Source organism: Stegostoma tigrinum, chromosome 34 (genome assembly GCF_030684315.1).
Source record: "Stegostoma tigrinum isolate sSteTig4 chromosome 34, sSteTig4.hap1, whole genome shotgun sequence".
Classification (NCBI taxonomy): Eukaryota; Metazoa; Chordata; class Chondrichthyes; order Orectolobiformes; family Stegostomatidae; genus Stegostoma; species Stegostoma tigrinum.
Window position 1 is genome coordinate 15,800,006 of NC_081387.1, and position 14,000 is coordinate 15,814,005.

Consider the following 14,000-nt stretch of genomic DNA (forward strand, 5'->3'; position numbering starts at 1 on the left):
GAAAGGAATATAAACATGACTGAGCGATAGCAAGAACTGCAGTCATTGCAGTCAGAGCCAACATATTGTGGAGCTGGAGGAACACAGCAGGTCAAGCAACATCAGAGGAGCAGGAAAGCTGATGTTTTGGGTCAGAACTCTTCTTCAGAAACCTTCATGTGATGCAGGATCTCCACCCAAAACACTGACTCTCCTGTTCCTCTGAAGCTGACTAAACATGACTGTGTACTACTTTACATTGTAATTGAGTGAACTTCTGTATCCATATTTGGAAAAGTAGTGTGGGTTGTTTCAGAGGAAAGCTCAGGCAGGCATTACTATATTTGAGGGAAAATACACAATATGTAAGCTCAATAATTAAAAGTAGCGTGAAAAGTAAGGATATTTCTTTTGTAAAGTGGCATAAAATCTTCATTGGAGCTATCTGATCTACTTTAGCTCTAACTCATAGTTTTTTTTTTCTCAATACACCCTTATTAATGTAATATTTGCATTGCTTAACACCAATGCTTACATTTGTCTTTTTGATGCTTACAACTATGCTGGTATTAGTCTGTATACTTCAGTGTTTCCCTGTTTCTGATTTTAATCATTGCAAGATGCTTATTCTTTCACAGCCCTTAAATTAAAATGTGATTATTCTCATGCCAATTTTCCAAGACAATGGAAAGTTCGGTAAAATTAGTTATATCTGTCTCAGGATGTCTTCATGTAGCAACAAAGTGTATCATTCTTTCCCTAAATGACCTTGCTGAATAAGGAAACTTCATGCTGCTACACTGTTTCCACAAATATTGGAGTATTACAAACAAGAGGGATTATTTCAATATAAAGATCTTAGATTACATTATTTCAAAGTAAAGATACGACATTTTATAATCAGCTAATAGAATAGAATTCACAGAATCCCTACATTGTGGAAACAGACCATTTAGCCCATTGACCCTCCAAACAGCATCCTACCCAGACCCACAACCCTACTCTATCCCTGTGTTTACCATGGCTAACCCACCTGACCTGCACCTCCCTAAAATCTATGGGCAATTTAGCATAACCACTCCACCTAACCCGCTTACCTTTCAACTGTGGGAAACAATGCAGACACAAGGAGAATGTACAAACTCCACGTAGACAATTGCATAAGGCTAGTATTCAAACCCGAATCCCTGGCGCCATGAGGTAGCAGTGCTAACCACTGAGGCATGATGCGTTTACCTTAACCTAGAAAGGTTGTATAATATGTGTGTTATCCGATCTTATCCACTTAGCAACATCTAGCACAATCTGAACTTCATGGAAAGATGTAAAACTTTACTGCTGGAATTATATTGTTTGGAAGACAAGTATTGCATGACATAGTGGGGAAAGAGATAAATAGTTGCACTTTAAAGTTGCATTTGAGGTGTAAAATTTATTATACAATGAACGATCTTGAAACATCATAATATTGATTTCATCATGTAATCATTTATCAAGCTTAAGTTCAGATAAACTACTTGGTAATGTTCACTTAGTAGTCATGCAACTGGACTAGTCATCTTGATGCCCAGACTCAGGAAGACTCAGGAGCAATCCTATCAAAGCAATTGGTGGAATTTAAACTAAATTAATAAATCTGGAAGATCAAACTATTCTCCACAATACTGTGATGAAACTACCATTGCTTGTTGAATAAAAACTTTCCTTTTTCACTCAGCAAATCTTGGGGAAGGAAATCTGTTATCCCTGTCAGGTCTGACCAAAAAAAGTGACTATTTGGAAAAACATAGCATGATTAAAGGGAGTCAGCATGGCTTTGTGAGGGGCAGGTCATGCCTAACAAATCATATTGAGTTCTTTTGAGGAAGCTACAAGACAGGTTGATGAGGGCTGAGCAGTGTATGTGGTGTACATGGACTTCAGCAAGGCATTTGATAAGGTTGCCCACGGCAGGCTCATTCATAAAGTCAGGAGGTATGGGATGCAGGGTGATTTGGCTGTCTAGATTCAGAATTGGTTGGCTGGCAAGAGGCAGAGAATGGTTGTAGATGGTAAGTATTCTGCCTGGAGGTCAGTGCTGAGTGGTGTCCCGCAGAGTTCTGTTCTTGGTCCTCTGCTCTTTGTAGTTTTTATAAATGACTTGGATGAGGAGGTTGAGGGGTGGGTTAACACCTTTGCTGATGACACAAAGGTTGGAGGTGCCGTTGATAGTATCGAGGGCTATTGCAGGCTTCAGCAAGACATTGACAGTATGTAGAGCTGGGCTAAGGAATGGCAGATGGAGTTCAACCTGGATAAATGCGAAGTGATGCATTTTGGAAGGTCGAACTTAAATGCTGAAAATAGGAATAACGGCAGGATTCTTGGCAGTGTGGAGGAACAGCGGGATCTTTGTGTTCAAGTGCATAGCTTCCTCAAAGTTGCCACCCAAGTGGATAAGGTTGTTATGAAAGCCAAAACACCATATGCTTTCTTGAACGGGGGATCAAGTTTAAGAGCCGCGAGGTTATGCTGCAGATCTACAAAACCCTGGTGAGACCACAGTTGGAATATTGTGTCCAGTTCTGGTTGCCCTATTATGGGAAAGATGTGGTGGCTTTGGAGAGTGTGCAAAGGAGGTTTACCAGGATGCTACGTGGAGTGGAGGGCTTGTCTTACGAGGAGAGGTTGACTGAGCTTGGATTTTTCTCACTGGAGAGAAGGAGGAAGAGAGGTGACCTGATTGAGGTGTACAAGGTAATGAGAGGCATGGATAGAGTCGATTGCCAGATACTTTTCCCCAGGGCAGGATTGACTGCCATGAGGGGTCGTAGTTTTATGGTATTAGGAGGAAGGTATAGAGGAGACATCGGAGGGAGCTTCTTCACCTAGAGAGTTGTGAGCACATGGAATACTTTGCCAGTGGTGGTCGTGGAAGCAGAGTCATTAGTGACATTTAAGCGACTGCTGGACATGCACATGGACAGCAGTGAATTGAGGGGAGTGTAGGTTAGGTTATTTTAATTTTGGATTAGGATTATTCCACGGCACAACATCGTGGACCGAAGGGCCTGTACTGTGCTGTACTTTTCTATGTTCTATGTTCTAAATCGACAAGATTGTCTTTGGAACTTAAATTCTGGTTGAATTTTGCCAATCCAGTTAGTCGGATAAAAGAAAAGTAGAATGGCACTAAATTTTGGAGTTTTTAGTAATCCCTATATAACACCAAAATATACTGTAAAATGATTATACTTTAGACACTGGAAGATAAAGGAATATCTTCTCAGCAAGGTAATTGAAAAAATACCTAAAAGATTACAAAATAAGGAAAACTAGCCAGCAGGCTTCCAATGGGGAAACTGTGTCTGCCAAACGAAGATTATATTTTAAACTTGCAGTAAAGCTTAAGAAGTGCTCACATTAATAAATTCAATAGCTCCTCTTCAATTTCAACAGTGCTGAGCTTCACGTCTGACGGCAGAAACCCCCTATTACACAAGTTTGGGGCACATGAACTTGAACTTGAAACTGACCTCCGATCATAAGAGATTCCGACACTACCACTGGAATACAAGAGCCTGAAGTATTTTATCATCATGCTATTCAGAGGAGTTATTACACTTTTCGGGGTGGAACTTGAGACATGGAATCGAGGGAAATTTGGCTGTCTGGATACAGAATTGGCTGTCCAATAGAAGACCGATGATGGTAGTAGATGGTAAGCATTCAGCCTGGAGCTCAGTTATGAGTGGTGTTCCACAGGGATCTGTTCTGGGATCTCTGCTGTTTGTGATCTTTATAAATGATTGGATGAGGAAGTGGAAGGGTGGGCTAGTAAGTTTGCCGATGTCACAAATGTTGGTGTAGTTGTTGATAGTGTGGAGCACTGTTGTAAGTTGCAATGGGACATTGACTGGTTGCAGAGCTGGACAAAGAAGTGGCAGATGGAAGTCAACCCAGAAAAGTGTGAAGTGATTCATTTTGGAAGGCCAAATTTGAATGCAGAATACAGGGCTAATGGCAGAATTCTTGGCAGTGTGGAGGAACAGAAGGATCTTGGGGCCCACTTCCATAGATCATTCAAAGTTGCTACCCAAGTTGATAAGGTTGTTAAGAAGGCATACAGTGTGTGGCTTTCATTGGCAGGGGAATTGAGTTTAGGAGCTGAAAGGTTATGCTGCAGCTCTATAAAACCCTGGTTAGACCACGCTTGTAATATTGTCTTCAGTTCTGATCGCGTCATTATATGAAGGATGAGGAAGTTTTAGAGAGGGTGCAGAGGAGATTTACCACGATGCTGCCTGGATTGGAGGGCAGGTTTTATGAGAAAAGGTTGAGGAAGTAGGGCTTTTCTCTTTGGAGTGAAGAATGATGAGAGGTGGCTTGATAGAGGTGTACATGATGTTGAGAGGCACCGATAGAGTGGATACTCAGACTCTTTTTTTCCCAGGACAGAAATGACTATTATGAGGGGGCATGATTTTAAGGTGATTGGAGGGAAGTGTAGGGGAGATGTCAGAGATAGGTTCATTACACAGAAAGCGGTGGGTGGATGGAATGCGCTGCCAGCGGTGATAGAGGTGTCAGACACATTAGGGACACTTAAGTGACTCTTGGATAGGTACATGGACTACAGTAAAATGTAGGGTATGCAGGGTAGTTTGACTTTAGAGTGGGATAATATGTTGGCACAACATCTTGGGTCGAAGGGCCTGCACTGTGATGTACTATTCTATGTCTATGTTCTATATACTATGTTATAAACCCCCCATTATACAAGCTTGAAGCACATAAACTTAGAACTGTGCCTTCTATCACATGAGATTCGGACATTACCACTGTGCTGCAAGAACCTGAAGTATTTTATCATCAAGCTGATCAGAGAGGTTATTACACTTTCCTTGAGTGGAATGTGAACAATACTGGCTAGGCCCGAAAGTATTCTCAATCCCTAATTGCCTAGACAATGTTAGGCGTCAAAGAAATTGCTGTGGTTCTGCACTCACATGAAGGTTAGGCAAGATTAATATCATGGGTGTGATTTCCTAAATGACATTAGGGAACAAGAACTGTTTAAGGTAATCAACAGTGGTTGTTTGATCATTATATTAGTCAAGCCTTTCATTGCATGTTCATACTGAAATCAAATGTTATCGTTCTTGTTGATCAATTCAAACACTTATTTCAAGAACATTCGGTGGAGTTGCCGATAAATTACAAAGTCACTGCCTTTTCTGTACGGTGTAAAGTATATTTCCTGCTGAAAGTGAGTACAGAACTAAAGTGCACTGTTTTAATATTATGTTTGCAATTTACAACATGCATGAACAACTTCTCCCCCCTTCAGAGGGTTGAGCAACTTTGGAACTCTAAATCAGAGGCAGTAGAATCAAGTCTGTTAAAGCAGGCCAGGCAGAATCAGAGGACCAGGAAAGTTGACATTTCATGTCAGGACCCTTCTTCAGAAATGGGGGAGAGGGAAGGGATCTCTGAAATAAATACAGCGATCATGGGTAGGGCTGGGGAAGGTAGGTGGGATAATGATAGGTGAGCGCAGGTGGGTAGTGGTGGGGATTGTGGTATCTAGTTTCAAAATATCCCCACCCCCAGCCTGTTCCCATAACCCACTTTCCTTCTCATCCCCGCCTCCTTGACCTGACACAACCTGACCATCTTCTCTCCCACCTATCCGGTCCTCCCACCTCACCAAAGAATCCCCACCACCACCTACTTGTACCTGCCTATCATCGTCCCACCTACCTTCCCCATCCCCCAACTCTCCTCTCTACTTATTTCAGAGTTCTGTTCCCGTCCCCATTTTTGAAGATGGGCCCCGATCTTAAACATCAACTTTCCTGCTCCTCTGATGCTGCCTGGCCTGCTGTGCTCCTCCATCACCACACTGTGTTATCTCTGACTCCAGCATCAGCAGTTTTCATTATTTCAAGTTTGTTAAATATTTTTAAGAAAGAGGTGAATGGTTCGTTGTTAGTGAAGATAATCAAAGATTATCAGGGAATCAAAGTAAATGTTAAAATTGAATCACTAACAGATCATCCAGTTCTTATTGCATGCTGGAGCAGTCTCCATGAGCCAAATGGCTTACTTTTGCTCTAATTGATATGATCATTTTTATGTAGGTTTGTAGACTCCCTTTTGGTACACATAGCTAACTGTTCACTGAAATAAGTGGTCAAATTAGTGGGCTTATTTAACTAAAGCCACAGTCCACCAATAGCTTATTCATTGCGAATCACCTAAATAGAGGTGTTGATTTCTGCAAGTCTCATATGTGCGGCCAGATTTTGGAAAGATGTTCCCATTGATAAGAGACTGGGACCTGAGGGCACAGCCTTAGACTAAAGGCAGGACCTTTTGGAACTAAGATGAGTAGAAATTTGTTTAGCCAGGGAATGGGGAATCTATGGAATTCACTACCACAAAAGGCTGTGGGGGCCAGGTCATTGAGTATATTTAAGACGGAGACAAGTAGGTTCTTGGTTGTCAAGGGGATCAAGAATTACAGGGAGATAGCAGGAGAGTGGAGTTGAGAAACTTACCAGCCATGGTTGAATGGTGGAGCAGGCTCAATGGGCTGAATGGCCTAACTTCTGCTCCTATGTCTTTTGGTCTTATGGTCTTATGGAAGATCTGGACCAACTGAGGTAATTGTGAAAAATCAAAAATGAATTAGAGGTCAGATTTCACATGTGTGCTTTTAATATACATTGCACTAACAGATATAATCTTCAATAACAGTCCACACAGGATATTACTGCTATAAGCCTTTATTAAATTATTTATTAATTACATGCCGCTACATCCTCTATGCAAATCCACATAATCATCACGCCGACAAGAGCCTGAAAATGTGAAGGCTACAGCCTGGCTCTAAACCTTCATAGAACACAAGACTGTGCTATGTAATATAGAATGAAAACATGTTTAAAAGCAAAAGTGAGATGAAGTTGAGGATTTTCATTTAACATTCATCAGCACTGAACTGCATGAAAAGAAACAAATTTAGAAAAGAAAGAACAGCATAAAGCGAATGTGCTGATTGGTGATTGATGGCATGGAGATGCAGCAGGAGCTGTTAGCTGTCAATCTGAGCAAATTCACTGAAATCAAACTAGGTGAGTTGCCAGAATGCTGCCAATGTTTTTTAATCCAGAATGGGAGTCTCCATGGCCTTTTTTTTTTCAATAAAGTGCAATGTCATTAAGGTTTTTTTCCCACTTTTAGATCAGTCAAAATTATTTTGTAAATTTTGGCCAAAAACACAGTTACATCTAGTGTTAGACTCCATTTAATAAGTTCATGTACTTCACTGATATATGAGCCATTTGATCTATATGTATGGCATCACATCAACATTGAAATACCATACCAAATTATTCATACTAACCAAGCAATCTTAATAAAATCATCATTCCTTGTTCAATGCTACAAAACCAACAGTGAAGCCAATAGAGGTGTGCAAAGTTTATAATTCCCCATACATCTTTTATTCAAGGTCTTTAAAGCTGGTACTCAGCTGACCCCACAAACATATGTCTTACCACTAGAGGAAAAATATGTGGGGGATTTTTTTGGGTACATCTGGGAGTGACCCTAATCTCAAAATGCTGTAGTGCCATCCAAGTCACAACCAAAACTACAAATTCAGAGTTATTTTTGAATCACTTGGGTCAGTCCAGGACCTTTGCTGAATTGCGGCAGTGCATCTTCTTTTGAGAGGACAAGTTATCGCTGAGTTCTTTGACTTTTTGCTTCATGATTCATTCAGGAAATAAGACAGCATTGATTTTTTGCATAGTGGATTATGCAAAAGATTCCAGAGGTGAGTTACTTGAGGCAGACCTCCTTCTATTCGTAGTACTTCTATGGCACATCCAGTTCAATTTTTATTCAATATTTACACGGTAATGTAAACAGTTTACCAGTTGGGTGTGGGCTTAAAGAGACCAAAATGCCATTGGATGAGAAGGAAGGTGGTTTGTTTTATTTTTCGTTAGAAATGGTCATTACCATCATTTAAAGGACATAAATGTTAATTGCCACTCATCCCAACCTTCATGCTGTCCTGTGCATGAACTTTGAGTGCTTCAGAATGTAAGGAGTTGTCAATGGGATTTAACAATTCTCATTACTTGACACTCTCAAGTGTTCACATTTCAGCTGCATAAAGTCTTGAGCATGCACATCTTAAAGAAAGAAACACAACACTGTCCAAGTAAGCACAATACACATGAACAAACTTGTCAGAATAACATCACTAGCAGTCCTAGTGATGGTACTGTTCGTGAACATTTCATGCATTTAGACTAAGAACATTTTCAGGATATCAGAAGTTATTTTCATAATAATAGCTTCAGGAGTGGAGTTTTTTATGGACATAGATTATTTAAAATGTAGCGCAATGTGATTTCCTAGAGTACAGACTTATAAGCTCATACAGAAATATTACTTAACTGAAAAGCTGGACATGAATAATCAGAGTATCTGCTATATAAAATAGGATGTTGAAATGACCATGTATTTTGCAATTGTCTGATGATTATAGCAAATAATTCATCCCTTTCTTTGCACCGATTCACCTGGCCACCCACATCATTAATGTCAGCAACACGTGTGCATCCTCTTCCTTTTTGTTATTTTTTTAAAATTCGCTACAGCGATTCAAATCAGACACATCGGCTGTAGGACAACTATTGTGACCCAAAACACATTGTGTCTGCTTTTATTTGGCACATGTGAGGTAGCATCTGTTGTAGATTCACCACCTTGAAAATTCATAACTAAGTAGGCTTAGTGTTTGCTCCCGTACGCTATTTTGCTCTCTTCTTTCAACTGGGATAGATGCCTTAGATTTGTGGCAACAAGAAATTCTGAGATTTTTCATGTCATTCAATTTCAAATTACATTTGGATAAACCACTCAATGCCTAAATGGTACAAAACCTCTCATGCTTGCGCAACCTTTTTGTTCTTCAGTTTGCTTTTATCTCAAGCTTGTTTCTTCTTGTTGGTAGTTCCGCACAGGAAAATCTTATTAAATATTGATTGATAGTAACTTAAAATCATAGATTTGTAGATATTTACAGCATGGAAACAGACCTTTTGTCCAACTCGTCCATGCTGATCAAGTATCCCAAACAAACTTCGTCCCATTTACCTGCATTGGCCCATATCCCTCTGAACCCTTCCTATTCACATACCAATTCAGATGCCTTTTAAATGTTGTAATTGTAACAGCCTCCACCAATTCCTCTAGCAGCTTGTTCCATACATGCACCACCCTCTGCGTGAAAAAGTTGGTCCTGAGGTCCCTTTCAAATCTTACCCCTTCCACTTAAACCTATGCCCTCTAGTTTTGGACTCCCCCACCCCAGGAAAAGACCCTGTCGATTTACCCATTCCATGGATGTTTTTCGTTTTCCTCAGTTGATAGTGAATCTGTGGAAATTTTCACTGCAGAGTGCTGATCAGGCGAGATCTTTTCATGCTGGAATAGGCATATTGCTAATCATTAAGAAAATAAAGGCTAGTGGAGAGTAGGCAGTAAAGCGAAGTTGCAGACTACCAGATTGGCAATTATCTCATTGAATGGTGGAGCAGACTCGATTGGTCAGGTGTCTTATTTCTGTTGGTCTTAAAATTCCTAGTATTGCTGGACTCCTGGATGAGTGCAGGTAGACAGAGGTTTAGATCACACATTGCTCATACGTAGTGTGAGAAATGAACCAGAAAATTTAAGGCTTCTGAGATGAAAGGGTCATTGATTGTTTTATTATAATCTATGCAATACACTTTGCTACTAGGAAGTCATCAGCTCAGTGCAACTTGACTGCTGCTGTTCAGTTGGTACAGCTCAACATTGGGCATGGTAAACACCTAGAACAGTTTCAGAGATAACAGGAACTGCCGATGCTAGAGAATCTGAGATAACAAGGTGTAGAGCAGAAAATTTTCTGGAGAAGGGTCTAGGCCCGAAATGTCAGCCTTCCTGCTCCTCTGATGCCTCGGTCTGCTGTGTTCATCCAGCTCTACACCTTGTTAGCCTAGAACAGTTGGCAGCTTTGGCCTGCTGAGGATTTGTGACTCGGAGTCATGATGTTCAGTTTTCCTGAGAATGGACGAGCCAAAGAACCAGAATCAGAACAAGTTCTATCAAAAGTAGAACAATCAGGTCACTGAATCTGAGCATTTTTAGCTCCGTGTAGCTGACCCAGAGTGTTTTCTGTGAAGCTCAAACACAGGAAAGTCATGAGCAGTTGTTGGCTGTTTCATTCACTGAGCAAGCAGCAGTCATTCCAGTGGCTAGATGCTAGGATGCAGCAAAAACCTATTGGGATGTATCCTGGGGAGATACAGCAGGTGGATTGTCAGAGCTTTGGGTACTTGAACTAGTTTATGTGCTCAAAATACATTATCCACACACTCTTGTCAGTGATATGGATGAAAGGACACTGAATTCAATTTGCAGTTCAACTCCTTTTTATTAGCAAAATATTCCTTATTCAATATACTACGTACATTTTCCGAATTTCCATAATATTTACTGTTTACCCAGCTCTACATGTTTGAAATGGGCCATTGGAATCTGCTTTTTCTCTGACGTAGTGTTGCCTCTCTTCCATGAAGGTGGGTCTCACAAGTCAGATCAGATCTTCTCCTGAGGCTTATTGGGTTGCAACACACTGTTCTACCACAAATCCTTCCCACTTATCTTCATTGTGAGTCTTCACTGAGGAGGTGGTTTCAGGCATGGGCTCTTATCAACCTCTCCCAGGACGTTCCCAAATGTTCGGTGGTGCTTCGCGTTGCGGTCATAAGGTGGATTCAAAGCATCCGATGGGGTTACACCAACACCTTCAATACTGCTAGGCCGGGGAGGTGTAAAGTGCATGGCCTCGGACACAAGTAAAGAGACTGATCAATGCTTCCTAAATACATAATCCTCAGGCTAGGTGTGACAGATTCCTCCTGAACATTTGTGCCATCTTTGACATTGGTTGTCAAAGTTCTGTGTAGCTGCAAGCTGCTCTCTACTGTTTAATTTAGTTTGGCCAATGTTCTGCCAGGCACGATTTCTTCAGCTGTAGATCAACTTAAAGCGTCTAATCTCTGGCCCGTGGTCGCTTAACAACACATAAGCAGAAGAAGACTGTTCATCCCATTGGGTTTTCTCCACAATTCAATGACTTTTTAACTATTCTGATTATTGACAATTCCACCTTCATTTCCTTACTGATTAAAAGCAAGTCTACCCATACCGTGAACACCCTTAAGGATTCGCTGTGTAGCCCTCTGCAATAAAGCGTGTTGCAGATTCATTACCTCTGAGGAAGAATTTCCCTCTCATCAATGCCTTACGAAGGCAATAATTTAATCAGAATTATTTTCCTCTGCTTCTGAACTCTGCAATAAGGGGAAACAACTTCTCACCACTGCTGTCTTGCTCCAAGAATCTAATGTGTTTCATTAAAGCTATCTCTCGATCTTCCAAAATCCAACGAGTACAGAACCAAAGTACTCAAATTCTCACCAGAAGAATATATTTTGATATCCTGAATCAGAATAACGATCTTTCTCTGAACTGCCTCCGATACGTATATATCTTTTGTAGGCTATAAAGACCAAGCGAGTTGCAGACTTCTAGAATTGGTATACAACTAGTACCTGAATAATTTTACCAAGACCTTGCTCGGCTATTCACTTTTAAATCATGGCCAATATTTCATTAGTCTTCCCTATTATCTGTTGAAATTAGCTGATTTTTAAAAATCATTTCCTGCATGAAGACCCCAAATACATCTGTGCTGCATCTCTTTGCAGGTTTTCTGTATTTAAATAACATTAAGCTCTTCTATTCTTCCTGCTAAAGAGACATTTTTTCTCAATTTGGATTCCATCTAATGCATTTTTGCCCACTTACTTACCTTGCCAAAGTCCATTTGTAGGCTCATTGTGTCTCCTCACCTTACCACCTCCTTTTTTGTCAATGGTTCCTTAAATAGTGTGCAAATATGGCGACTTCCTGCCTTGTGATCCACAACGAAGCGAACAATTATTTGGATTCATATTGGTTGACAATCACTGCAGGCAGAAGAAGCAAGAACAGCTCCCAACTGAGGCATGATCCTAGAAATAAAGGACCTTAAATCTTCCATGAATACAAAGATTGGAGCTGGATGAACACAGTAGGACAAGCAGCATCTTAGGAGCATAAAAGCTGACGTTTCAGACCTAGATCCTTCATCAGAAACCCTTAAATCTTCCATGACTGAATAAAAGTTCAAACAAATTTTGTGGCTCAGAATAATCACTGGTGTCTGGATGGATTACACTGATTTTTTTTTTGCAATTTGCCTTGGTTGTATTTACAATTTGATGAGCAGTTTCTGGTTTGTGTTTGAACAGAGTTTCGGCTGTTGGGTTATACTTGCTCATGTTAGTTGTGGATGTTCAATTATAGAATAGATCACATAATCACAAAATCGAAACAATCTAGATAGGAACCAGTCTGCTCAGCTTCATTAGCTCTCCGATTGAATTTATTACCTTCCTTCTCTATTTTCCAGAACAAATGTATTCTATTTTCGAATATAGTCTAATTCTTTTCCTCTTGGTTCAACCTAACATGGTCCACAACGTTCTCAAGCAGTGATAAAAGATTCTCCAATGTTACATTTGTTTCTTTTTCCCATTTCCAGTAGAAAGATTTCTCTATATCTGTCTGGAAGCTTCACCATTCATCAGTTCTCATCTCAACCATTGGCTGTCCAAAGACAACAAGCCTAGCATTACCGTTCTTGTGTATCATTTCTGCACCCTTGCCAATGGGCTATCATTCTTCCAAATGTGTAGTGCACAGAAATAAATTGAAACTTCATGCTCATGCAGAAACAATATGCTACCTACTTTCAACATAACCTCTGTACTCTTGTACTCCGTAACCATATTAAGAAAGACCGCAATACTTTGTTTCATTAAGAGCCTTCTCAAATGCGCTGGCAATTTCGATTACATTTATACATCTACCACATCAGCTTTAGCATTGTGCCTTCACTTTTCATTGTCTGTTCTTGTCTTTCTTACTGAAATTAATTACTTAATCACTTCCATGAATCAAACCTCATCAGGCACCTGTCCGTCTGCTAAATTCTGTCAAAATTCTTTTTGTTAATTCTACACTTGCCGCTTCATATTTTGCTAAGTGTTCAAGCTTAACCTTATCGTCGCCAAACAATGAAATTATGTCCTGAACAATTAGGTCTTAGCTAAACTATTATATTAAAAAGCAGTTTTCATTATTGAATATACTATATTAAAAACAAAGTTTCTTTATTAATATTGTGGAATCTTGGAGCTGAATTCTCTTAAAAATTAGTGGTCATTTCAAAGTTAATCTACTTTTATAACAATTGTAATTATTCCCCGATCAATCATAGGGAAAATGATGGCAAACTAGGCAGCAACAGACAAAAATAGAACAGAAGGAGCAAAATAATATGGATTCCTCCCAACCAAAAACACAGTGCTAACATTTCTTAAAATGCAAAATGAAAAATAATGAGCAAACCATATGTGGTTGAAGGCAGTTATCCCAAACGTGCCGAAGGAAAATATCCCAACCCCCAGCCCTCATAACTATTAGCAGCCGCACACTGCTTATCTCGTCCCTCTACCAGGAATTCGACCTTTACTGAGGCATGTTCATGCCCACCTGCAAGGTATAAATCACTGGTTGTGTTGTTTTCAGTGTCATGGTATCTGCTGTCTCGTGAATCTCAATACTGCTCTTCAGAGCAAATGCATTTGATTGTATTGAGTTAATGTCATACCAACTTCACAGAACTTGTTTGTTTGTATTTATGTCTAAGGTAATTTGCAGACTCCTGATGGAGATGTGTCTGCATTCTAAAAAATTTTAATTGAGATCTTTCAGAATATCTAGACTATTTCCAGTTGAGAGCTGCTCGAAGACTGCGTAAACTTTTTAAGCGCCTTCCAAAATGCATGATGGTGGTCTAG